Source organism: Peromyscus maniculatus, chromosome 4 (genome assembly GCF_049852395.1).
Source record: "Peromyscus maniculatus bairdii isolate BWxNUB_F1_BW_parent chromosome 4, HU_Pman_BW_mat_3.1, whole genome shotgun sequence".
NCBI lineage: Eukaryota > Metazoa > Chordata > Mammalia > Rodentia > Cricetidae > Peromyscus > Peromyscus maniculatus.
Genome location: NC_134855.1, coordinates 32,815,802 through 32,840,157, shown reverse-complemented (window position 1 = coordinate 32,840,157; position 24,356 = coordinate 32,815,802). Strand labels below are relative to the sequence as shown.

Genomic DNA, 24,356 nt, shown 5'->3' with positions numbered 1-24,356 from the left:
TGCAATGGTGGAACATGTCTTTAATCCCAGCATTTGGGGGCAGATGCACATGTATTTCTGTGAGTTCAAGACCAGCCTGGTCAACAGAGCAAGTTCCAGGACACCTAGGGCTACACAGAGAAACCTCATCTCAGATAACCAAAAGAAAAAAAATTGATATTGTATATAACCTAAAAGAAATTATCTGCATAATGCATTTACTCAGGAGCACAGGAGAAGGTTTGGCTTTTAAGCTTTAATATTTTTATCAATCCCAATATAGATTAATACTTCCAATTCAAACTACAATTACATTTTGCTGTGTATTTCTGTGTGTTCCTTCAAATCTTGTCTCTGTGTCTCAGCAGTTACTGTACCCTCCTAGAGAATAACCACAGGGACGTTAGTAATGATATCCTCTTTTTCCCTAAGATACTTTCTTGTGTTTAGCCTTGGAAGATGAGAGCAAGACCAGTATGGCAAACTTCTTTTAGTCTCCTCTTTGTTCTCCTCTATAAGCTTGTAGTTTCTTTTGAAACAACTTCTCCTACAAAATTAATCACACTTAAAATATTTCTCTCTGCAGGTTCTTACAAAAACACTTTCCCTCTTATCTAGGAAGCATGTGGCAGCAGCCATGATCTTAGGAGACTTCCCGCTGCCTTAATCAACTCAGGCTACTACTTATAAAATACCACCGACAATGTGGCTTAAAACCTCAGACATTTATTTTTTAAAGATATGGATGCTGGAAAACCCATAATCAAGAGGCCTAACCTTGATTCCTAACAATGGTCTACACCCTAGCTTGCAGGCATATACTTCACATACTTACATGGGTGGATATGGAAGGAAAGCTCTGTGCTTTCTTCCTCCTCTTACAATTATCTCAGCATGGGGTCTAGCCTTATGACTTCATCAGAAACAATTAACCACATATCGAAAACAAATACTATCGGAGTGCAGAGTATTTCTTCAATATACAAATTTAAGATTCCACAAATATTCTTTCCCATCAGTTCCCCAAACTTTCCTTTCCTTTTAAGGTTTCCTTGGACCTTCACCCCTCTTATAAATAACACCTTTAAGAAAGTTTCTTTCTTTGTATGCTATTACATTTCTGTAGAAATATTATCTGATCTGTAATACTAGTAGGAGGAAAAGTAGATGAATGATATGCAGTATTTAAATACTGGAAGCAGTTTGAAATTTGTGGATGGTAAAAATGTAACTAGTAATGTGCACAGTACCTTTCAGAACTATGAATGCTAGACAATGGTTCTGAAGCTTCAGACCCATACGAGCTTGATTTTATCATTTTCTATGACACAAGTATGTTGCACACTCATCGGTAAGATTTTACTATCATGTTCTGTAGCATAACCAAGAGCAATGACAAGAGCTTGTAATGTTTGAGTGTTCAAAAACACAGAGGTTTCCTAATGAGATCTGAGCTTGCTTTACCCAGCAGGACTGCATAAGGGGATAGACTGACCATGTGCATGGTTACCAAATATTTGGAATGGTCTGTACTTGGCTGTGCTTGTCTTTTGCTACACCCCTTGGCATTCCTTTAAAAAGCCCTTCAGAAGAGACAGAAGGGGCCAGTGGATAAGAATCCAGGCCTTCCTGAGCTATTCTGTGTTTCTGTCTCTCTCCCCTCTATCCTTCTATCTAACTATTTCTCACTTCCCCCTCCTCAAGAGTACCCTGGAGTAAAAGTGGAAGCGGGTCTCCCACATTTGGGTATATCTATAGGAACTTGTTGGCCAACACCTCCAAAAGAAGTAAGCTATTCTTAACATCAGATTTTTATGTATGTTGGGAAGGGACATTGATATAAATCATAAGTCATACACAGCTCTGAACCCTGTGAACTTGCTGGCTTGTCAAGATGCACCTACTGGTGAAAGAGTGACAATAACACCATAGGAGCAGTCAACTGATTTCTGGTTGGATTTGAGGACTGCTCCTCAAAACGAAACCCTCCTATTTCAATTATTGCTCCAAGAACCCATGATGACACAGATTATAGGCTCTAATACTATTACTCTGCTAAAGAAGCACAGTACTAAACCAAATCCTACATTTAACATTAAACCCATAAATCAATGCATCTCTCAGCCATCATCTGAGAACACTCTATTTGCAGTAGATAGTGATTAGCACAGAGGCCAAAGTAAAGAGAGAATAAGAGAATGCAGAATGCTCGTGTGTGTGTGTGTGTGTGTGTGTGTGTGTGTGTGTGTGTGTGTGTGTGTGTGTGTGTTGTAGCTTCTCCACAGTCTCTGAGATCATTGTGGAAGAGAGGTTGGAAATAGTGTAAGAGCCACAAGCAGTCTTCTGGATTCAGCAGGACAGCTGTACAAATAAACTTACAGGGTTGCCATAGCATGCTCAAAAGCTGTGAAAGTCCAAGCCTGACCAAATCCTAATGTGGAGAGGACCATTGAATACATAGTTAAATCCCTAGCCGTGGGGAGATTACAAATGGATAGTTGTTGTGATGGGCAGAGACAGTTTTCTATAATACTGTAGACCCTGGCAGAGTTGACCAACCTCCAGTAGAAAAATCACACATCTAAAAATATGTATGTAGCACAAAATGACATTAAAGGGTTTAAAAAGAACACAAGGATAAAGTTGGATAAGTAGATAAAGGAAGTGGATATGGGAAATATTTTGGGGGTATATATGATCAAAACATGTTTATGAAATGCTGAAAGAACTAATATTTTTAAAAACAACTGTTAATACAAGTGCTTTGTGACTAAGTAGGAAAATATCCATCCTTTGGAAAGATTTGCATGAGCTGTTTCACAGTGAACATTGGATGAAACCAGTGTAACTGTGGTAAAATACAATTACACATTTTTCAGTGAATTTCTATAGAGTAGCTGAACATAATAGTGAGTGAGTAATGTGATGATAATTACATACACACATACAAGTACAGACACACATATATAGAAATACGAAGTAATAGCTCAAAAACAGAGCAAAGTCCATGCTATTTTGCATCAAGTCTTTATATGGTAAATTATTTTGTCAATTTTATCACTCTGCTTGCAACCTTAGTCAAGACAGGAAAGATCCTTCAAGAAAAATAACAACTTAAATACTAGAACATGACTGTGTGCCTCAAACTTACTCTTTTTTACTTTACTAAAAGTTGTTTATATTCTCAAAACAACTTCCCTAAATTCCACCAGTGGTTAAATTTCAGCTAATTAAGTGAAAGGTGAAAAAATGTTTTATTGCATTCAATTTGTTGTAACTTGATTTTTCAACTTAAAATCAAAATTATTTTTTAAAAATCTGTATTGTCAAATTCCATTCATTGAATGTAAAATCTCTGACACCAAACTACATAACTCTACTCTTTGATAGGATTTAAGACACACTTCACAAGATGGAACCCCAGAACCTCAGACTAGATAGGTCATGTGGCCTAAGGGGAAAAAAAAAACCACTATTATTCTCCTAAAGGAGCAGAACAATAAAACGACTACCAATGGCATGCTGCTATACTCATAGATCAATGTGCCAATCTGTCTTCACCAGAGAAGTTTCTTCTTCAGTAGATGGCAGCTGACACTGGGAACCACAACTGGACAATGTGCAGAGTAAGAAACTTTGAAGCTAAGTAGCCTAAAATTGAATTCTTCTGTCAAATATTTAGTCTCTTAACTAGCAAAATTCTAAATGCTATGTGATAAAAAAATAACTTCTAATGTCTTAAAATTCCTAAAAGTTCACACAAATAATTCACACGTGCAAGCACGTAGAATGACTGCATGTTACTGCCCTCTCTTTCCTGACTCGCCCACGCACTTCGAACTCACAGCTGGATTTTGTAACTTTACTTCTCTGCTTCACCGTAGCACTCAGTCCCTTCAATCAGGACTGTTAAAGTGTCTTTATCCCACAGTTAAGCATGAAATCTGCAATAGCAACCCCTTCACATTAGCTTCCTCAGCATTTACAGACAGTATTAAATAAATATTAAATAAGTAAAAGAAACAAATTGGGTAGAAGAAAGTGTATAAAGATGCCCTGTACATTTTTCTCAAGCTGCAAATTTAATATTGTTCAAACAAAAGGTTAAGAGAAGTACCAGTTTTCTTTCCTTCACTTTTTAAAAATGTTTTATTTAGTTGTCATGATATAAAAGAAAGCCATTCTTGTACAGAAACTCAACACCAAAAAAAGAGCAAATTATATTATTTCTCATTTGTTATTTTTTGCAGAATGATTTTGTCTGACAAGTTTTTTAACATATATATATAATGTGTCATTTTTATTCTAATATTTCTATTAATTCTTCAAGAATTTTATATAAGATATCTTGATAATTTTCATCTTCCACTCCTCTCTCCAATTTCTACCCAACTCCATGATACTCACACTTCATTTCACTCTGTGCTCTTTTTTTGTTTGTTTTGTTTTAGGAAAGACTGTGTTATTTCAGATGTGTTCATCCTCTGATGCTTAAAATCTTTCTCCCTCCCTCTTCTGCAATGTTTCCTATGCTATAAATGTTAAGACTATGTTGTAAATGAATTAATTGTAAAATTAAATGGCAACTAACTCTTCAGTGTATGAAATATCAATCTATTTTGTAATTTTTATTTAATATATATGAGTATTTTCTCTATACATATATATGTATGCCATGGATATTTCTAATGCACAAAGAGTCCAGTGAAAAGAGTGTTGAATCCTCTGGAATCATGTGGGTTCTAGAACCAAAAGCAGGTCTTCTGCAAGAGAAGCAAATCCTTTTAACTACTGAGCCATCACTCAAGCACCTATATGTATAATGTTTTGTTTGACAGTTTTATTAGCTCAAAATACCATAGGGAAAATGTATTATAGTCAATAATAACTCAGGAGCCTAAGTCATAATGTTTTAAGAAAAGACACATTAGATTAGCTAAACATAAGTAAATGTCACCAGTTTTGTTTACTGATGAACTCACAATCAATATATTTAGTTATATGAGAAATACTGAAAATGAGTTCAAATACAATATTAAAAAATTCCAAGGACCTATTAAGCAATCTGCAACCTTAATTTATGAAACTGAATGTATCAGGACACTTGAACTGATAATAGTAACTATGTTCTAGAATGGACCAATTAATATTTTCACTTACAATAAAAAGAAAAATATATTATTAATATGATTCTATGGTAAATAAGACAAACAGCTCTCTCTCATGTGGAAATTGTATCAATCAAGCAAAACACATGAAATTTTAAACAAAATGAGAAGTATATTTATAAAATGTCAAACTCAATAATATATTTACTATTTTCTGGTATACATATCATTGATCAAAAATCTAATATTTTATTCTACCACAATGGGCAACATAAAAATGCATATCTCAAATAATAGGATAAATATCATTTTAACTCACTTTTTAGCTAAGCTTTTATCTTTATGGAGATCAATAACAATAGCATGTTAAAAAGCCTATCACAGAATCACAATTACAAAGATCAACCATGTTGCTGGTTTGCTTAAAAGTGACATTTAGATTTCTGTTGTCCTTTGCCCTAAGTATAGTCAACCCTTGACTCAAAAATAAGTGCATTACTCTGTAAACTCAAAGAGTAACCATTAGCTCTTATCTCATTGTCTTTGCTTTGATTAGGTCACAATCCTCTAAAAGTGCTACTTGAAAACTTAATAACCCTGATGAAAATGGATTTTAAACTGTGTTTTAAAAGCTTATAATTTAACCAGAAAATGTTTGTGAATTTAGACATACACAGCCTTTAAGCTGTCTCAATCGCTAATTTTTTGCTAAAGAGAACTTTCTTGACTTCGTACATGCTATCCTTTCTTTTCTGGCTTTCTTTTATGGAAGGTAGATTTTTCATATAATATATTCTGATTATTGTTTTCCCTCCCACAATTCCTTCAAGATCCTCCCCACCTCCCCTTGAATATGATGAAACCATACCCTTTCTCCTTCTCTACCTCCTTCTTTACCTCCTTCCCTCCTTCTCTCCTTATCTTTCCCTCTCCCCTCGCTCTCTTCCCTCTCATTAGAAAAACAAACAGGCATCTAAACAATAATAATAAAATAAGATGATAAAACAAACAGAATAGGACCAACAAGTAAAAAAAAGTCAAAGAAGAAGCACAAGAAACACACAGACGCAGAGACACATAACCACATACATAGGAATCCATGAAAAACACAAAACCAGAAGCCATAAAATGTACTCAAAGACTTGTACAGGTTTTTGTTTGTTTTTTGTTTTAAAAAGTTCTTACAAAGCATTATGAGACAAAGAACATCTAAAATGTCATAGGTTCATTTTGTATAGGCATCTACTGCTGGCCATGGAGTCTACCCATAAGTGGTTTGTATACCCAAAGACACTCCATTGAAAAACACTAATTTTTCAGCTGCAGGTGGTTATCAATTGGAGACAGCTTCTGGGTTAGGAATGGGGATGTGTGTCTACTTCTCCTCTCCAAACTGGTGATACCCATGCAGGTGTTATGCATGCTGCCACAGTCTCTGTGACTTCATATGTGCATTGGTCCTGTTGTGTTTAGAAGGCCTTATTCCCTTGGTCTCCTCCATGCCCTCTGGTTCTTATACTCTTCCTGCCTCCTTTATCACAGGGTTACCAGAGTCCTGAAGAGAGAGATTACATGGAGACATCCATATTGGACTAAGTGTTCCAAGATCTCCCACTCTGTGAACATTGTCCAGCTTTGAGTCTCTGTATTATTCCCATCTACTATAAGAGGAAGCTTCTCTGATGATGGCTGAACAAGACACTGATCTATGAGGATAGCAGAATGTCATTGAGAGTCATTTTTATATTTTATTACTACATTAGCAGTATTTAATTTTCCTCTATATCTCTGGCCTATTTAGTCTTATGCTTTTGGTCACCCAAGCCTTCTCAGGAAGGAATTTCTTCTCATGGAGTGGGCCTTAAATCCAAACAAATATTGGTTGGTTTCTCCCACAAGCTTTGTGCCACTATTGATCTTGCCATCACTGTAGGTCAAAACATTTATAGCTGGGTTGGTGTTTACCTTTCTCCTTTGGTAACATGCACAGTACCTTCCAGTACCATGACCTTGTTCAGTAGTGATGACGGCTCTTATTAAGCAGCAGCTCAACTTCTATGAGTTCAATGAGGTGTGTAGGTATTATTATTACATGCAGCAGTTCGGAACCTCACTCAATGGGGCTTCCTTCTCCACTGCATGTAATTCTAAGACACTTCCAGTAGTCAATCTCTCTCATTCTTTTGGCTACAACTCAATGAAGTCATTTATCTGCTGCCTCTAACATTTTTAATGTTTATATACTTTTTGTCTCTTACAGAGAACATACATGGTAGTAGAAGGCATATGTTCAAAATGTTGATAATTCCGGGTCTCACATAAATTTTAGATAATGAATGGACTAATAACACTCATTTTAAAATATATATTAGAATGTATTACAATCCAGGGACAATTCTACAGCAACAGTTGATCAATTAAAAAAATACAGGAATCATATTAGAAAACAGTATAAGAGAAAAGACCTCTATGATAAATAAGCCTATAACAGATGTGGTACAGCCTTCTCATAAAGACCACTGCCATTTCACAGTGATGGTTGTCCTCAAAAGCATAGCAATAAAATACATGACTAAAATTCCTGTGGATGATGGAAATCATTAAATACATATTATTATTAGGATTTAAGGAACAAGAACACTGAGAATTTTGATTAAACTTCCACTTAACATTGCTTAAGGATTGCAAGTTTTCACATATATGCAACAAATTGTACCAGAAAAAGTTTTATTTCTAACAAAAGTATGTGTCATATTTCACCAATACAATTAGACACTGAAGAATTCTTATAACCCACTACTCATGCAAAACATTTAAAGGCCACTTATGTGAGTTGACAAGTATTAATTTCTTGGATATTTTATTGTGGATATAATTTTCATTTCATCAAGTTTTCTGTGAAGAACATCTATCAATACTTTTGTTGTCAATTTTTTTCTCTTCTAGGCAAACATTGCTTTTTTGGCTACTAACATGCACTCCATAAAGGATGTCATAAAGGAAAGGAGAAGCTACCCATGCTCTGTCTACACAGAGGAAATCATATAAAGGGATGCCGAATTGGAAGTATTCATATAGAAAATATTATAACTTTTGAAGGATTATACATGTGTATAAGTAAAATTTATGCTTGAATTTGAGTAAATAGGCATTCTTATTTTAATTTATTTAATGTAAAAATTTCACATTTCATATATAGTAAAGTACATGTAAAACACTCAGTTAAATCTCTCAATTACTAGAGTGACATTCAATTGGCAGTCATTTATATTGTAGAGTTTATAATTCTTTGATCATTCTTATGTCTTTGTTCTTCAAAAGAATAATAGCAAAAGCAAAGAATGTTACTGTATAACATGATAGTGAAAAAGAATTATTTGAAATTCATAACACATTTTTTGCAGAAAGCATTCTGGAAAAAAATAGTAGCATAGGAAACATTCAAGGAAACCATGAAAAGACTTAAACCACAAAAAATATAAGCATTTCCATTGGCTTGTAGTGGTCTCAACATATTAATTTGGGGAAATAAAGTAGTTGGGGAAATAAAGAGGTTCTTAGAAAAACAATGTGCCATACTTACATGTAGAGATGGAAATCAGAGAAAAATACTGTCACTATAAAAGAAGACGAACTAAGTAAGTCCAAGTTTCTCATGGGAAAAAAATTAAAACAAACAAAAAGATGATAAAAAGAGAAAGAAAAGTATCAAGAACAGTAATAAGAAATCTATCTATTTTGTTATGGTGTTTGTCACTAGTCAAATCTAGAAGGACAGATACACTATACTGTTTTAAAAGAAAAAGAAAAGAAACAATGAAAACAGCAAGAAAAGAGGTGTTGGTCCTGCAAGTAACTATTAGTGCTATTTGTCCACGGAATGTCAGCCCACTAACATTAAATGGTTTTCAAATATGTATTTTAACCTGCAAACAAACAAAAGAAAATCTAAAACGATTGCCAGTGTATCAATAAGCAATGATCTCAAAAAAATATTTTGTTTATATGTGTTAATGATAATTGCTGGAAAAGACTTGTTTTTACCGTGTCTAATTGGGCTAATTGATTAAAACTTCAAGGACTATGGAGAGCACTGAATGCTGCAGATAAGGCTCTAATTATAATTTATCTGGAGTGATCTTTGGCCCCTAAATTAGAGCCATTCCTTGCACAAATCTCTATCAGATGCAAATCCTGATAAGCAGATAAAACCTTTGGAATGTATTCCCTTAATAAAACCTGTTTTCCAACAATCAAAGGGCTAAGGATGCTATCAGAGAGGATCTGAGGCATATCCAGTCTGACTAACCCATCTCTTTGATGTTTCTACCAATGTGTTTTTTTAAATACCTTGATTAAAAACTTTCTTTGTTCTGTTACCATAAGAACTCCATGAGAACTGTTTCCACATCTTACAAACAATAATTTAGAGACACCTAAATCTGTGTGTCCCATCCATGGTCACATAAATTTGGCTCCAGAAGAACTAGCTCTTTTTTTCCCATTTTTGAGTTAAAAAGCTATGTTTTTATATCAATATATACTTCATCTCTGGGGCTTATGGTAGTGTTATTTAGTCTTCTGTTTTTGTTTTTTTTTTAATATAAAGCAAATCGATTTTCTTCTCATTTTCTAAATAGGAATCAGAGCCACTAAAGCAAAAGGGCAGAACATAAAGTCAATGTCTTAAAGTTTTAGGTTAAGAAAGGCTTAAAATGCATTTAATAAAATCACGATGACTGAAGAGAAGGCTGAGAGAGGAAAGAGAAGAGCTAGTGTCAGTAGTAACAGGGGGATTTGGTGGACACGTGGGGAAGCAGCATAGAGATGGATTCTGTAAGGCTTTGTAACAGTCCTAGATCATGGATTCTCATGTTATGTTCACTCGTGGAAAAGCCAGTCTTAAATTTAAGGTTCCTCCTACCATTTCCAAAGCCCTTTCTTATTACACATTCCCAGCCAAACTTTTGTCTCCAAAATTGTTAGGCATCACATTCTTTTGAATTCTTACAAATCACATCAGTTGGGGGGGGGGGGTGTCTAAGTTATTCAGGAAAGAAAAGTGACAACTAAAACTAATAATCACCTAAATGAAATGAGGACATGGCCGCTCTGAGGTATGGTTGAGAAGGGTTTATTGTAGCTATGAGAGACAGCACAGCTGAAGGAATCTGAAAGGCTTCAGACTGAACATGGCCAACAGAATAGACCATCTGACCAGGTCATAAGAGGAGAGGGGCTGTGTGAGGGCAGGGAGACAAGAGAGGAGGAGAAGAGAGAGGAGAGAGGGGGCCAAGAGGACCAAGGGAGCACATGGTCAAAATGTTTGAGTTATGTATGGATCAGAGGCTGGGGGAAGGGAAGGGAAGCGGGACACCTGGGCTGGAGAGGTTTAGGGAAGGGACCTGTTGAGAAGTGCTGGGAGGAGCCACAGGTACAGAATGAGACTTGTCCCTGGTCTCTTTGGGATCTGACATCATCTAGCATGTTAATTTCAAATGAAACCATGTTTTTTACCACACTGAATTACTGTGCTGAGCCCTACTTTTTCAGAGCTGCAACTCTCTAAATCTCCTACCCCCACATATATCAAGCTGGTGAAAGAAGAGAATTAGGGGCTGTGACTCCAAATGGGTGGGGAAGAAACAACTAATGCCAACAGAATCCTATGAAAATTTGAAGACACATAACTAAGTACATACATGCATACATCATACATACATCATACATACATACATAAGGCATTAGAAATACCACAAGAGTATCTGTAGTCTTAACACTGGGGAGAGAGAGATAGGATTGTAAGGAGTTTGACTGCAAAATGGGTTCTCTCTCTCTGTCTCTCTGTGTGTGTGTCTCTCTCTGTCTCTGTCTCTGTCTCTGTCTCTCTCTCTCTCCTCTTTCTCTCCTCTCTTGTTCAGCTGTACCTCATTGCAATAAGTATAGGATTATCTCAGCTTAGTTTGTTGACTTGATGAAAAAGCACAGCTTTTGCTTTAAAGGGAATAAGAAATAGTGCATTCCTGTGCCACAACTAAAAGTGGCCATGGTCTCTTCTGGGGATGGTACTTAGAGGCACTCAGAATGGTCCTGCATTTGACATACCATCATAGGCTTTCCTATAATGCAGCCTCTAACAAAACTAGGCTGTCTCAAACCTCTGGCAACAGGATTGTTTACCTTTATACCAGGGAAGTTTGAGAAAGCTCCTAAATGCGAATGTGCTGTGTGCCCAGGCATGCTTTGAGGGGTTACTGCTGTGAGATCGAAAGTCCTTATGAGATTATCTAAGATGAAGAAGCATGTCAGCAGAGCCTATGGGTCCATGTGTGCCAAGTGTGTCTGTGACATGACAGGATCAAGTGGGTTTTCCTTATTAAGGAGCAGAAAATTGTTGTGTAAGTGTTGAAGGCACAAGCACAGAGTCAGAAAGCAAAATAAATACGCAGCTTTTTTTAGATAATAAAGGTCAAGGCTTGGTCTACGAAAAAAAAATAGGAACCCATGGCCCAGGGACCCACATTTAGTTTCCTCCAAATTCCACATGCCAGTATGGAAGCAGTTTCATAGTTTTGCAGAACCAAGAGTCATAAATCAAGGCTATTAAAAAAAAACATTTTAAACTGTGGGTACATCAGTTAGACAGTTACAGCAAGACAGGAGAATCTTTTCTATAAGACCCATGTGCTATCTGATATATTCTTTTGGGTTGGTCAGAGCTAGTATTTTGTTAAGATAATATATTCAAAGGCCTTTTATCTATTAGTTAGAGGATGTTAGTTCCAAAACAGAGATGGGCAAGGAATGACTATTGAGGGGGCTAAAGCTGGCCTTTGATAAGGAAATTATAGCCTTTGGACTGTAAGCGAATTTCCAAACGGTCCTATTAAATGAGAAACACAGAGCCAAATACAGAGTTAAAGCCTAAGAGATCAGAGCAAGAGCCATGACTCCCTTTAGCTTACCACTCGCTGTCGTCCTTCCCCTGAGAGAGAGAAAGACCTTCTTCCTGTGTGTCTTGTGTTTTATTGCTTTCCTGTTCTGCCTTCTCATTGGCTCTAAGCCCAGCCACATGACTTCCTCATCACTGCCTGTCTATACAGACCTCCTGGTCTCTATGGTTGATACTGGGATTAATGACTCAAGGGTCACCACGCTTGGCTATGTCCTTGACCACAGAGAGACTCTGCCTGCCACGTGATTGGATTAAGGGTGTGGGCTACAACCACCCAAATTCTGTTCCTGGCTAGCTAATGACTTCTGATCTCCAGGCAAACTTTATTTATTAACATACAAATACAATCACATTTCAGCACAATTAAAATATCACCACATCGGACAGGCAACACTCCAACCTCTCCACATCAATGCAGTTTTAATCAATAAATCAGTCTTTGCAGACACAGTTTCTTACCAGGAATTCTCATTCAGAGTCACACACACACACACACACACACACACACACACACACACACACACACCATGAAAGGTGGGAGGTCACAATACCCGCACCTGAGCTCTACATTATTAGATACAATCTGCCTTCATTATAGATGGTCTAAGGGAGGGACTATACTATATAGGCCAGGGGAGAATAGAAGGGGGATGCTGCATTTATGTGGCTACTGGGAAGACCTCATCTCTGCTGGGTAATGGTCTTCCAAAGCCATGCTTTTTGGTGAAGGATCACCCATACACTTGTAAGGAAGGAAGCCCACAATGAACCCCAGTGAAATTGTGGGACCTTAAGAGAAGGGGTACATGTTGCTTATGCCCCCTGGAAAGGAATTTTAGTAATATATTCATTTTTAGAATATTAGGCAACACTCAATATGTAGCTATAAAGAGAAGCTATTTTGCATGAAATCCTTTGAGAAAGTGACGTGCATGCAGGAGGTCAGAGAAAAGCTTTCATGTATTAAAATTTGAGAGTATGGCAGACATAAGCTACAGAAAGCAACCTAGGAAAGCAGACTAAGTCCCATAATGCAATGCATTGTCTATATACTTTTCTCTTTCCAAATATTTTCTGGCTTCCTGGTATAATAAATGCAAAGTGGCAAGTGGGTAACCACCAATATGACACAGAAGGAAATTCCTGCATAGAGATTAAAGCCTAGAGCCTCAGAAATGTATTTACTTAAAAGATAAAGGATATGGCTGATGATTTTCTAGCAGTCAGGCTAGATTTGAGATGGGAGCATACATATATAAGCAGATGTGTTAGCATTAGGCTCCAGGTAAAATAGCTCAAGCTACTTTCTCTCACAGCATATGTTTGACTTTGCTGACAAATATAAGCAATTAAAAATATGTACTATTTTATTTCTTTAAAAGCATTCATTAAAAGATATTGGAAATTTTAGAATCAGGACACAAAATTGCACTGATTAAAATGTTCTGAAAGAGAAGTCAGATCTTTAATTAAGAAAAGTACATAGTTGATACACTGTTGCATAACAGTTTCCTCGAGATTGAAACACTAGATCCTGCAGTGCAGATCCTTAACCAGGAAGCTAAACAGCTCAAAACAGCCTCCGGGTTCACTGAAACTGACAAGATTTGCTCTGCCCCACCTCCTCAGAGAAAACAGTAAGAGCTGCACAGAAGACTCTCAGAAAAGCAAAACTGCAAGGACTCTGAGGTGAGACCCACCGCCTGGAAGAAGCAGAAGCCAGCAAAGCTGCCTGCAAGATGGTTAGAACAACTGAGCCACCTGGAAAGCCAACCTGTTGAGCTGTCTGCAGGCTGTGCAGTGTGTGCCAGGTTCCAGCTTTGTGAGTTGTTACCCATGCGTCAGGCTTTGGTGAGCTGCCCTTGAGTTATTTTTGCATCTGTAAATAACCTTTTCGACCATATTTCTGTAAGTAACACTAATAAAATTCATTGGTTTTCTGTACTTTGGTCTGTCATGGGTTCCCCATTTGGTATGAATAGAAGTCTGTGTTGCATCTCCTCAGAAAAAAAAAATTTTGTCACACAACATATGCAGGTTGAAATATATTATATGACTATGTAGAAAAGAATGAAGCTATATATTTTAATTACAGTCCTCCCCTCAAGAACAGCGTACCTGAATACAAACGCTCTGTTCAGAAGTAAAAATGCTAAGTGAAATAGATCCTTTAACTGGACTTGAACACTCATTAATAATTAATTGTTACAGACTTAGACTTTAAAAAGTAGTGGAAGCAACTTTTTGCCTCCTACATGTTGCAGTAAGTGAGATTTGAATACAAGTGAAATCTAATAAGTTATACTCCACAGAAAAGGACATTCTGCACTTTTGAAGTCTCCTTGGAATTATCTTCTGATTTCCACAAAGGCAACCACTGACGCAGGAAATGATAGGACAGATAATGTTATTGAGAACTGAACTATTTCTGACTCTTCTCTGTTCACCAATCCCCAGTGGACAGGATTCTCTCAAAGTAGCTGAGAAGAAAGTCTATATTTGGAGTTTAGAGTATGTCACATTGTGGTCTATAAGCCAAGTCAAGAACTCTAGCCTTGCAAAAAAAACATTAAATACTCACCTTTGGGTCTTGAAAAATATGAATTGTGACTTATTTTATTATTCTCAGCAATTTATCCGTATACTTTGCAGGATAATATTACAGATGGATACAGTACATCCAAAGTTAGGAGTTATGGTGCTGAACACACCACAAAGGGCAAAGGAAAGTTAACTATATAACATTTTCAGCATTCCTGTTTCTTTTAAAAAGACATTCTAATTTTCATTTTAAATTCTTTATATGTGTCTGGACTTAAAGACAGTTGTAAGACACCCACTGTGGGTCCTAAGAAATGGGCTTGCAACCCTGGAAAGACTAATATGTACTTATAAATGCTGAGCCCTCTACCTCCTCAATATTCTTGTTTCTATAAAAAAGTTGAAGTATATCTGTATATCTTCACACATGATATATATATATGTATATATATATATGATTTGAAACAAAAAGTACAACTTCCTTTGAATATCCTATGAAATTTGCTCATTAACTACTAAGATATGAATTTATTTTTCAATATTATTTCCTTATCTAAATAGCTACTATTTTTAATATCAACTAAAAATATCCTCAAACCATTTATAAAACAAATGAACACAAAATAAAAATAACAGAAATGAACAGGGGATCAATATTTAATCATTAAGTAATCCTTTTCCATCTATCAAAGTTTCCAAATGGAAATCTTCAAGTTCTTCAAGTTCATCTTCTCAGTAATAAAATATGAAGAAATCATGTCTAGCAGAAAGTGTGATGTAGCTTTAGAGCTTAGGATTCAGAGAAAATATCACTGTCTGCTCCACTTATGACTCAAACTCACCCATAGATACACCTTTTCACCACTAAAACAGTTATGTTAATATTTGCATTCATATATTCCTACTGTGATGAAGTTGTGGAAAGTCGTGTGGGAGAAAATTATTGAAAATATTTATTGCTATTGTGGAGAAAAAAAGAAAAAGATATTGAACCTAATTTTAAATAGTATGCTTGAACATATCAACACAAAAATTAACCAAGTAGTATAATAAGCATTTGCTTACACAGAAATACTTGCTCATTTTGGTAAGACTTGCTAGTATTTTCAAGCAGAAAATAGACTCACTAAAATCACAATAAAAATGTCCAGACAGAAAAACATGCAACAAGACAATGCCTTCTTATCAAGGGAAAACTCAGTGAAAGACAACCTATGCTTTTCCTCTTGTCACCCTGCCAGTAAAGGTTTCTGTGCATGCCATTTAAATTAACTTATTAGGACAAATTCTGCACATCCACAGATGCAGTTTTCAACCCAAACCAACATATCAACCTATCACTGATGACACACTGCAATTTCTCATCACCAAAAACAAGACATAACACCTGACACTACCTGACCAGTGTCAACCATTTTGACCAAGCACAAGACATGTGATAGACAAGAAGCAATATACCATTATGCCATGAGATTTTCTGTATATACAGACTTTTAAACTCTGTACACATTCCTTTGACCATAATAAATTCACACTAATGTTCTAATTTAGAAGGATGGTATACACAAGCATATTATATGTACTTGCTTCTATTTACTCTATTTGTTTCTGGCAAAATAACACACACAATACACATTTTCCCCCATATATCTACCTTCTCTACATTCTAGACTTGCTGATGAATAACTAAATTACTCTCTCCTGCCTCCAGTTCTACCTAAGACAAACTTCACAGCATTTGAGAAATAGCAGAAAGAAACTGTCCTGTTGCTGATTATATCTGAGTCACCTCTGATAAACTAAGGTGTAACTTGTTTTATGAAAAAGATGCTTTCATGAATTTCTAAGTCAACTCTTTCTGATTTTTATGCATTACTGTATTGTGAAATTAGACTTGTCAATATATTTTGTCCTTATTTTACAATGAAATAAATTACAAGCTACATTTCTGCTGACCATTTTAAATCATATTTTAACCATATGGCAAAATCCTTAATAGATCAAGGATAAGGTCCAGTTAATTTACGTACTACCCATATAATATTTTCCCAGGCAAGTAGTTACTATAAGCCAAATATTGTTTATCCAGTAATCTCCAGTGAAGGCAGGATTTTAATCCTATGGCCTTATCATGAGTTACTTTTGGTTGTCATAACTTAGGTTGGGATGGAATGTGTTGTTCCACATTATGGGTATTGCTAAATGTCACCTGTGCACAAAACATTCTCAAAGTAAATAATTACCCAGCACAAAATGATGGCAGTGTTTAGGGTCATAAACCCTATCCTAAATGGGTAACACAATAATTACCATTAAAAAAATCAGATTACTAGGCAATAGGATTCAGGAAAATGATCACCTAGTTATAGAGGAGTATCTACTATTGATTCAGGTACTGTCTTCTAAAGAGGCTTTCTCAGTCTTCATAAGGAACTATGAATTTCTGGTGAAAAGAGGGTTCAGCAGTTAAGAGCACTGGCTGCTCTTCCAAAAACCTGGAGTGTATTCACAGCACACACATGTTGGCTCATAACCATTTCTAACACCAATTCCAGGAAGTCTGATGCTACTTCTAACTCCCACAAGCATGGTACACATGTGGTGCACAGACATACGTGCAGGGGAAACACCCATATTCATAAGATAACAATAAAATATTTTTAAAGAATGATGTACAAATATCATTTGCTCCTTAAATGAGGAGGTTAAGGCTTTAAATTAATTATTGTATTGTCATCCAGCTTCCAACGGTGGATCCAGGATTTCAATAACAGCACATGAAACTTAAGATTAAATCCTCTTGTTCACCCCCAAAGTGTCTTTGTGATGACCCAAAAGAGACTTTATACTTTAATTGATTGTGAATCTTGCTACATACCTCATGTTGGCTTTGAACTCATAACTCTAGGAGGGCTAGGATTATAGAAGTGACCCACCATAAATAACTAGATGCTTTCTAAAAGAAATACTTCAAAGAAGAGGAAAGCATATTTCCTAAGATCTACAGAAACACTCAGTGATTAGTATCCACTTGAAATTTTTATTTCAGAAAATCAACAAAAGTTCAAGCACATAGCAGATGTCATTAAATCATTATTTATTCATTTATTGAGATTCTCAATCTCATTTTGTCAAATGTACTCAAAATGTCTAAAAAAATGAAAAATTCAACTATGTGAAAACATACCAGTAACAAGAAAATGAGAATAGAAGGCACATGCTTTGGGTTACAATCGAAAGAATACAGGCAAATAGTGGACGGGGAAGCTCCTCAATCAACCCTGGACACCATACACATTCACAAAAACCCATTCTGAGAAAGTTACAACTTATCAACTAAAAGACATACTAGTTTTCTCCAACTGTCATAACAAAATAGCACAGACTGCTGTTGTAGAATGTTATTTCAAGGTGTGCTACTTTTGTTTATATTGCATTTGTTTAACTCTGTGAAGCTAAGTTACTGTGCCTGTTTAAAACACCTGATGGTCTAATATAAGTGCTGAACAGCCAATAGCAAGGCAGGAGAAAGAATAGGCAGGGCTGGCAGTCAGAGAGGAATCTGGGAGGAGAAAGAAGCAGCAGCCAACGAAGGTGGAGGATTCCAGGGGCCAGCCTGGGCTACCAAATGAGTTCCAGGGAAGGCTCCAAAGCTACACAGAGAAACCCTATCTCACAAAAAAAAGCTAAGTAAAAATATCTGTCATAGTGCAAGCTTTGGCATTCTATAACTCTAGGAAGGTTCAATGCAGTTCCTGGTCAGACAAACCTCTGACTGGCCTCGAGTGTCACACTTGGTTTTCATGACCTGAGAAGCAGGCAAAGCCAGCTGAGAGCCATGTCAGGAGGATCCAGGTGTAAGTTAGCAGTTTAAAGGTTTGCTCATATAGTCAAAAAAGGCTGAAAATATGCAATAAGAGGTCCAGACTGAAAAACCTTTGAACATGTTACAATGTGTTTAATAATGTGCATAGGCTTAAGAAAAGAAAAAGAGTATAGTCATAGAAAGAAATTAATAGTTTAAAAATAATAAGTCTTTAAAGAGAGAAGTAAAGTAATATAAAAAAGAAAAAGCCACGTAAGATGGGAAATACACAGGGAGTCTGAATCTTGTATGTTATTGTGATAATTTTGATTTTTTTTTTGGATTGTTGAAAAGCAAAGGACAGCTGCAAGGGGACCTGGCATTGAAAGATGGACTGTTGAAATAAATCAGCCTACATACTTTAGGAATGCCTTAACTTTAAAAAAAGTAAAAAAAAAATATTTTTGTCAAATGGAAATCAAAAATGCTTTGGAGTTTTGTTCCCACAGTAGATGTCAGGCTGTGGATTCCTTCATAGTTAATGTGGAGAAAAGACCACCTGAAGCTTGATAGGTGATATCTATCAGCAAAGGTTACTGCTGGTATTCCCAGCACTTGGTCATTATCAAAAAAATATTCTCTCTGGGACCCTAAAGATACTTTGTCCATAGATAGCAAGAAGCAGTTTGGAGAACACAACATCCACATTTCCAAAAGAGGTGTGGGAGGCTTTTGGTTATTTGGTGGGTTATGGATGTTTATTATCATTTAGGGGAATATAGTATATTGATACAAATTTAAAGATATTTTTGTTACACTGTATATATGTTTCTATTCTTGTTTAAAGGATTTTTATATACTGATAAAAATTTAAGGTTATTTTTGTTACAACATATTGTATATATGTTTCTATTCTTGTTTAAGGTGTTGTATCTATGCAGTTTATTCAAATATGTAAGATAAAATTCTAGTTTTTGAGAGCTGTTATTACAAACTATGTAGGATAATCAGGAAACATAGGCTAGTGGTTAGTCATTTATAACAATCAAGTTTGTAGATATGTTAGGTATGTTTCCCATATCATATAGAAATATATTTTAAATAGATAGATAGTCTATAAAACTTTCAAAGACCTACAGAATTTGGCATTTAAAATGTTTTGTTAAAATAAAGTTTTTTCATAACAATAAGACACATCTGCTCCTGACAGCACCAATTTACTTCAGAGAAGATGATGAGCATTGAAGAAACTCCTCATGGAGTGTGTTTTCATTGTGGCAAAGTTAGCCACTAGACAAAGAAACTGTTCTTGCCTTTGACTGCTGACAATGTTCTGTGCAGACTGGACATGCAGGACACACAGGAAAAAGAACTGTTGACCTTTGCCAAAACAAGACAGGACAGTCCTTCAAATTTCCTGCTTCACTGAAAAGTCTGCCAGATACTCTAGGCCTGTAGGCTGAAAATGAATGCCCCAACACTGCAGAGAAAATCTGGGTGACTATCCAGGTAGCCAAATGTCTCTGTTGTTAGGTAATATTGCATTCTTCTGGTCTTTGATGGAGTTGAAAACTAGATAGTTATAGTTGCAGTTTTTCTTAGTTATGATAGAAAACAAATTATATATAAAACTTTGGAGTCATTAAGATGAATAGATATTGCAGTACTTTCTCTGATTTTGCTAAATGTAAATGGATTGAATATTGGAAAATAATTCTTGCTTGATAACTGTTTTTGTTGTATGTAGTTTTACTAAGTTAAATTTGAAACCTTTTATTTTTATTTAGACAAAAAGGGGTAAATGTTATAGAACATTATTTTAAGGTGGGCTATTTTTGTTTATGTTGCATTTGTTTAACTCTGTGAAGCTGCGTTACTGTGTCTGTCTAAAACATCTAATGGTCTAATAAAGAGCTGAACAGCCAATAGTGAAGCAGGAGAAAGGATAGGTGGGGCTGGCAGGCCGAGAGAATATATAGAAGGAGAAATATGAGAGGAGAAAGAAGAAGCAAGCAGAGAAGGTGGAGGACTTCAGAGGCCATCCACCCAGCTACACAGTCAGGCATGTAGTAAGAAGGAAAGAAAAGGTATACAGGAATGGAGAAAGATTAAAAATCCTGATGCCAAGGATAAAAGGGATAATTTAAAATTAAGAAAAGCTGGCTAGAAACAAGCCAAGCTAAGGCTGGGCAATTACACTTAAGAATAACCCTCTGTGTGTGATTTATTTGGGATCTGGGTGGCTGGTACCCCACAAAAAAAGAGCAAAATCAAGCAATAACAGACTGTGTAGCTTAAAAAATGGAAAATTATTCCTCATAGATTTAGAGGCCATAAATCTAACATCACAGACTCATTAAATGTGATTTCTAAGACATTGGCACTAAAACATCAATATCTGAGTTTGGATGAAAACATAATTTTATCCAAAATATGCACATTAATGGATTCTAAAAAGGGGCATACTTTACCTAGAATATTTTCTTGGGGGACTAAACTCTGCATGACAGCTGTAGAATGAATGACAATTTGAGATCCCATAATGCTACTGCAGGGAACAAGCCTAAAGGCAACTGCATGTAAGACCTAACATGAAATCTACTTGCATCAAACTTAGAGGGCCTTGTAGAACATCAATTACAATCCTATCGTGTTATCTGTTATTAGACAGGAAAACAAGACCATTAAACACAGAAATTCATCTTCAGTGGTGCAATGTTCTAACAACAAGTGCGCAATGAATCCTCAAATCAATCAGAAGACAGAGCAAGTGCTCTTTGCTTTCAAGATTCTTTTATTTTTTTCTAGTTTCTACTTTTTTGGTTGTTATTGCCTGTTATTTTTTGTTGGATTTTTGTTTAGTTTTCAATTTTTCTTAAACTCACAGGAACAACAAGATGCCAATGCTGACTCAAAGGCACATTTTCCCCCATAGAATTGAAAGACAGCTTTTCTGTGCCCAACAGGAGAGCAGCATTGTAGCTTCAGAACTTAAGAATCTCTCTCTTTTCCAGAAGGAACAGCATTTGACTCCATCGCTGTTGGAACAACCAGCAGGTCAGCAAAAACAGATGCAAAAATAAGCATTGGGCAGCACAGAGGGGAAGAATGAATGAAAGGATGACTGACAGGAGTTTCACAAATGATTTCTTAGAAAGCTCAGGTAACTGGGACATAAGATGGACCAGGAAAGCAACAGAAACACTTTGTAGATTCAGTGAATTGCAAATAGCATAATTGTTCTGTAAATTTCCATTTCATTATTCTTTATGCCATACCATGGCTGTTATGTTCTTCCGTCTCATCTGGGCACAACTAGAACTCCCTACAATTAGAAAGCAGAAGACTCTAGTTTGATGCCCATCTGTTTAACACTGAATAATATCATCATGACTTCATTCTCCTTCCATAAATGTTGTTCCAGTTAAAAAGCATGTAAGGCCAAAGAGATGATGACACCCATCAGTGCAAACCTGACAATCTAAGTTCTATGCCTGGACCCAAAATAAAGGAAGAAGTGGAGAATTGACTCCACAAACTTGTGCTTTTATGTCCAAAAGTATGCCATGACACACATGCTCATACCCTGAAACATCACACACACATGCGCACATACAAACATACTATGATCATAAAAATCACATTATTTCTTAGTTATTCTATTACTTACAACCACAATGGGATCTCACTCTACTGACCCCTGGACTATCACTATACATGCTGAGTATAGTCAGACCCACACTTAATTACTCTGAGAATATGGCACTTAATATTCTAGAATGTCCTCTTTTCCCTTGCATGGACTGTAACACACCTCATTTTTGCAAGGGCCAGGTACAATCCAGCATATTCTCAAGTTATAATATCCAAGCATGTAAAACAAGGGATAGACCTAACTGACCATGTACACACTAGATGTTTTACTGTTTATCCTCTAGCTACTTCAGATTAAACATGTGTCTTTTGTAATTATCCTGCAATAAATACATGAATAAATATATAAATAAGCTACACTTCCCCCTAGTTTCCATTTTGAGTTGTTAGACATAAGTCAGATTCATTGTTCGCTCTTCTTCCCCGTCACACTGCCTCCATACAATCACTCAGAAGTCCTATGAATTCAGTGCCTGCATAACCCTAGTTCTGTTCCTCATCTCCCTTCCTTGTACCCTATTGTAGGTATATCCCATGGAGCTCACCGCATCTAGGTCCTAATTTCCTTCAGTAGTATCTGTCTTTTCTCCTTATGTAAAACTATACCTCTATCGCTTGAAAGATGGCCAACATCCATCCTGACCTAGCCCATGGCATTGTGGTCCCCTCAACTATAGCCATGTTCTCAGGACAGCAGCAGAAAGTTCTTCGTGGTAGATAGTAAATATCAGAAGCTTCCTCACAGAGAAAGCTCCTCTTTTCTTTGAGTACATTTCTGTACAATTTCAAAGCCAATTCAGATGCTGATTATTTGCTAGCACTCTCTATGAAGTCTCATTCCTCACAAGCCTGGTACATTTTACACACTTTGACATTGTGTCATCAGGTAGCCCTCAAACAAGATCCTTTCTGGTAATCTTAGTTATGTGAGTTTAGGTAATTATTTTTGTATCAAGGTGTTCCGTGTGAGTTTATATGCATAGTTTGTGTGTGTACATGCAGTTGTTCCATTCTCTCCACTGTGGGTTCCGTGGACCAAAATCAGAAGGTCATGTTTGTATAGCAACTGCTTTTACCTGCTTTTACCTGCTTTCTGACCCTTAGTCATGCATGTTTACATGTAAATATTAACAAGAACTACTAGTATAATTACCCTAGAAAATGTTTAATTAATATTGTTTAAAAGGCCCACAAACAAGTATTGACTCAACACTATATAAATATAAGTATTATCATATTTGTGAGAAATATTAAATAATATAATCCAATATTTTTCATAGATGTAAGAATAATATATATGTTTTACTTAAAAACCTGAGCATTAATATCTGAGTCTTAAAGTCCTCAAGCCTTCGGGTTGGAGAGATGGCTCGGTGATCGAAAGCACTGGCTATATTCTTCAAGAGGACCCAGGATCAGTTCTTGGCACCCATGTGGTGGCTCACAAATATTTGTAAATCCAGTAACAGGAAATTGGAAATTGTCTACTGGCCTTCATGAGCAGCAGGCAGTCACATGATGCACATGCATACATGCAGGCAAAAGCTTATATAAAAAAATAAGAAGCAAACCTTAATCTTACGATTTTATGTTCAAGTAAGTAGTATATTAATAACACTATTAACAGTAACATTATTAACACAATAACGTAGTTACTATTATACACGTGACATATATCTTATGAAATAACCTCCACAAATAACAGAGTGCAATAAAACATAAAAGTATTAAATAGTATGGACAATTGATATTTAGCAAAACATTATCCACTAAATCAGTGAATAAGTAGTTGTAACTAATTCAGTGAAAGAGGAAAAAAATCAATATTTTGCTATTTCTGAGGCCTTTGTAACTGTAAAGACTTTAGATTCTTTATTCACATACTACCATCAATTGTTAATTTGGTTCAGTATTATTTAAAAATTAAAATACAAGATATTAAAATAAATTTGATTAAACAAAAAATGCTTACTTTGATAACAGAGGAACAACAACAAATAAATAAAATTTTTGTACCTGGAATGTGACTCAGTGTGTTGGGTGCTTTCTATGCAAGCCTGGGAACATGAATTTCAAACTCAGTGTCCCAAGTAAAATGCCTGATGTGGTTGTATGCAAACCTGCAACAACGTTTCAGGGACAGAGACAGTGAGATCACTGAGGCTTGCTGGCTGCTATCTTGCTCCACGTTCAATGAGAGACACCAGTTAAAAGGAATAAGGTAAAAAGTGATAGAGCAGGACAGCCAACATCATCTTCTGACCTCCGTTGCATCTCTATGGGTGCATGTATCTAAACACAGAAAGATAGATAG

At 36.1% G+C, this 24,356-nt stretch overlaps 1 protein-coding gene and 1 long non-coding RNA gene across 3 annotated transcripts in view; one reads left to right on the top strand and one right to left on the bottom strand.

Annotated features, from left to right (window-relative positions):
- Positions 1–24,356, bottom strand: part of Galnt13 (polypeptide N-acetylgalactosaminyltransferase 13) — a 577,725-nt gene that overhangs the window by 411,302 nt on the left and 142,067 nt on the right. The gene's annotated exons all lie outside the window — the stretch shown is intronic.
- LOC121828634 (uncharacterized) overlaps positions 21,190–24,356 on the top strand; it is a 33,125-nt gene continuing 29,958 nt past the window's right edge. Inside the window, exon 1 of the long non-coding RNA XR_006071085.2 lies at positions 21,190–21,445. This is a non-coding gene — a long non-coding RNA (uncharacterized LOC121828634). The remainder of the gene's footprint in view (positions 21,446–24,356) is intronic.